General features: G+C 44.5%; 1 long non-coding RNA gene across 1 annotated transcript; it reads left to right on the top strand.

Annotated features, from left to right (window-relative positions):
* Positions 1 to 2,070: 2,070 nt before the first annotated feature.
* On the top strand, positions 2,071 to 3,301 carry LOC136702651 (uncharacterized). The gene is made up of 3 exons (XR_010803943.1): positions 2,071 to 2,212; positions 3,060 to 3,158; positions 3,242 to 3,301. It is a non-coding gene; the product is annotated as an uncharacterized lncRNA (long non-coding RNA).
* The last annotated feature ends 406 nt before the right edge of the window (positions 3,302 to 3,707 follow it).

The raw sequence follows: 3,707 nt of genomic DNA, 5'->3' as shown, positions 1-3,707 counted from the left end.
ACAGCCCCCCAGTCCACTTCCTGACACCGCCCCCCAGGCTAAAGGATTAGCATTAGCATTGCTAACAGTGCTGCAGAGTGGAGGTGTGTGTACAGAGGGGTGATGAGATGACAACTGCACAGTTAGGAGTGATGACACGTGACATGACGTGGTGCAACATGGGCTATGAAGAGAAGAAAGAGGAAGTAACAAGTGAAAACACCCAGTGCACTGCCCCACTGAGAGAGAGAGAGAGAGAGAGAGAGAGAGAGAGAGAGAGAGAGAGAGAGAGAGAGAGAGAGAGAGAGAGAGAGAGAGAGAGAGAGAACACAGTTCCTCTCTGACGTTGTGGAAGAGTCCAGTAAAGCGCTCAGGCTTTAGTTTAGTGCTGATATTGTGGGGAATGTTGTGGAGTTGAGGACACTGGTGTGTGTTGGTGTTCAGTTGTGTAGTTTGTGAGGAGGTGGATCTTCAGGAGTGTTGTTGTTGCTGTGTGTAGTGACGGTGTTGTAGATCTCAGACACAATGCAGCTGTGTTTTTATCTTCTGCTTGTCCTCCATGTGGCTGAAGGTAAGTTCATCTCTTCTCCTACTGTCCACTGTCCACCACAGTCCAGTTAGAGCTTCAGATTCTGCTGAAGAGACACTAGAATGGAACTGAAATGGGCTCCTTGACTTGTAGCAATTTTTTTCTGACAGTGTGGTTAAAGTGAGGAACAGTAGATTGGAGTCTGGACTGGTCAGTGATCTCTTTTTATAAAGACGTCTTTAAAGTAACGCTCTGTTTGTGATGAAGCGAGTGTTGTGCAGGTGATGACACATTGTTGTGAGAAAGTCAAGTTTCATTTTGAAGAACTTCCACATGTTCAGAGGTGTTTAAAGATGAAGAACATTCACTGCTGTGTTTCTGCAGGATGTAGACTGGAAAAGCATGGGAAAACAAAAGAGATTACTGCATACACTGGAGAGTCAGTACTGCTGCCCTGTTACTGCACTGACACCAACTCTAAACCTGAGAGATTCATCTGGAGGAAATTCAAGTTAATCCAAAATCATTGGATAGACAAAACCTCTGAGATAGAGAAGTCCAGACTCCAGCTGTTTAACTCTCACTCTCCAGGAAATCTCTCTCTGCTCATATCACACCTGACTGAAGAGGATGGAGCAGTGTACAGATGTGATGCTGAATGGAGTGCATTCACATTAATCACTCTCACTGTTAAAGGTAACCCCTCTCTGATCAATATCCATAATGTAATGATGATGTCAGAACTACATTTATCTTCACTGGTGTCTACAGTTGTGTTGGGGACACTCTACACACACCTTTGGTCTTTGTCTGCGCTGCTTCAGAAATGAAGTCTTTGTGAAGTGTGTAAAGTGTGTGAAGTCATTGTGTGAAGTTGCTGATTGTTGTAGCAGTAGAACAACATCAGTGCAATGGAGGTGTTGTGAACTGTATGTCTCTTCAGGCTGTTCTCTGGAGGCTGTCCTTCATAAGGTAGTGCTGGTCTTTACCAGTGACCAGTCCTGAGGTCATCAGTGTGTGATGAATTATTGAGTGTGGATCAGTTGTAGAATTAATGTAGTAGTGTAAAATGTTTGGGATTCTGGAAGTTTCCAGTGTAGTTCCAGCACAGTGCTCATCTCTACAACATTCATCATGGACTCTTCTCTCCTCGCAGGGATCCCACCTCCAACACCGAGTTCAACACTTGATCAAATCATTCCCACATCTGCAGCTGAACCTTCCTCCACAGTTTCCTCCCAAAAAGGTAAAAGCTAATTCCAGGCCCAGATTTCACATTTCTGTAATTACCGTTTCACAGTGGGATTGTGGAAGTCTCCAGCGTCGTCTCTGTCCTCATCACTGTCCACGTGTGTCTCCTCTGTGTCACGTCCTCGTCTCATCATGTCTGTTTTTCGGCCATGTGCTCGCTCTCAGCACATGACTCTGTTTGTTGTTTCCCTAGTCCCCGCCTTTGTTCCGCCTCCTTGTCCGTCCTCCTTGTTATCTGTCCAGGTGTGTCTTGTTTGTGTCATGTATTTAAGTTCCCTTGTCTAGTTCCTGTTTGTCGGTCATTTGTTTCACTTCCAGGTCATGTTGTTTCCTCTGTTCATTTCCTTAGTCATGTTTGTCTCTGAGTTTCCACTTTAGTTTGTACTCTCCAGTCTGTCTGTCTTGTCTATCGCTCGTTCCCTTGTTTTGTTCCTATTGCTTCCCTTGTGTCAGGTCAGTTTGTATTTTAATTCAGTCTAGCTTTCTTGGTGTCTGTTTAGTTCTCCTTGTTCAGTTCTCTGTTCAAGTCTCTGTATCCTTTTGTCTTGATAGTCTGTCTAATCATTCGAGTCTGTCTGTGTTTCAATAAAGTCACTGTGTTTTAGCAAGTGTGTCCGCCTCAGTCAGTCCACCCCACGAGCCTGACACTCTTATCTTTTATCTGTTTGTTATCGGTGTTAAATCTTTAGTCCTGTGTTTGTTATAGTTTCCTCTGGAGGTGTAAAGTCTGAAGAATTATTGTGTGTGTGTTTCCTGTTTGTTGTGGTTCTGAGCTCTGTGCTTGGTTTGTAATGTCTTTTATCACTTTAATCTGATTTGTAGTTTTTGTTGGATGTTAATTGGTCTGTAGCTAATCATCCAGCTGTAAATGATGGGTCTTTATATATTTTTATTATTTTTTAGTATCATTTCTGTGAAGGTTCAGTGACATTCAGCCACAAGAGCGTGAGTGCTGATAGGTACAGACACCTGACTATTACTTCAGCTAATCCACACCACACTGAATGGAGAGCCCTCACTCCAGAGTGTTCAGTCCCATTGCTCCACTCCACACACCAACGCTGAGGGTCTGAACACTTCTCTAACTGATGTTTGGCACTGGGCGTGTTGCTCTTAGGCTCATGTGCAGCTACTTCAGAGCATCACCGTTTTCTGGTGGTTTTACAAACACTTATGAGCTACTGTGTCTGTCACACTTACATAGTACAGTCACAAGTATAACACATTAGAGACTGTTCTATACTTGAAGAACTTCCAACAAAACCTACAACTTCATCACACACTACTCTCTTTGTTCCAGAATCACCTCCATCAAACACAGTGATCTACATCTGCGCTGCTGTGGGGGCTTCACTGCTGTTGATGATCCTCGGAGGAGTCTTCTACTGGAGATACAGAGGTACACACACACACACACACACACACACAGTGTTGGGAGCTCAGTCCAGTTGCTGTGTGTGAGTCTCTGCTTTAATTCTACAGCTCAGAGACGAGGACGGACGGAGAGTCAGACAGGAAGTAGAGGAGGTCAGGAGACTCAGGTAAGACCTGCACTACGCCACTGCAGCACAGAGACTGACCTCACTGCTTTTTCCAAACTCCTGAATCCGGGAGCATTCCCTGTGTTTTCCTTTAGTTTTCCACTTCCGCTGTTTCTCTCTCGGCAGTTCTCAGGCTTTTGTTGAGACTCTGTGGTTTCCATCCAGGGTTTACAGCTGCTTTTCAGATGTGGAGGGAAAAGCTCCATGTGAAGGTTTTATTGTGTTCAGAAAGCGTGTGATTGGCTGAATTTGTGTTTCAACAGGATGATGCTCTCGTGCTGTACGCTACTGTAAACAAACAGGACACACACCAGGAGGAGCAGGAGCAGGTGAGTGTTTACATTACATTATTTTACACTTACATTAAAGGGACATTGTGAAATGCACACAGCAGTGTGACCCTGATC

The sequence above is a fragment of the Hoplias malabaricus genome, chromosome 7 (assembly GCF_029633855.1).
Source record: "Hoplias malabaricus isolate fHopMal1 chromosome 7, fHopMal1.hap1, whole genome shotgun sequence".
Taxonomy (NCBI): Eukaryota; Metazoa; Chordata; class Actinopteri; order Characiformes; family Erythrinidae; genus Hoplias; species Hoplias malabaricus.
Note: the sequence above shows the minus strand (reverse complement) of the source record. Positions and strands in the feature narration are given on the sequence as shown.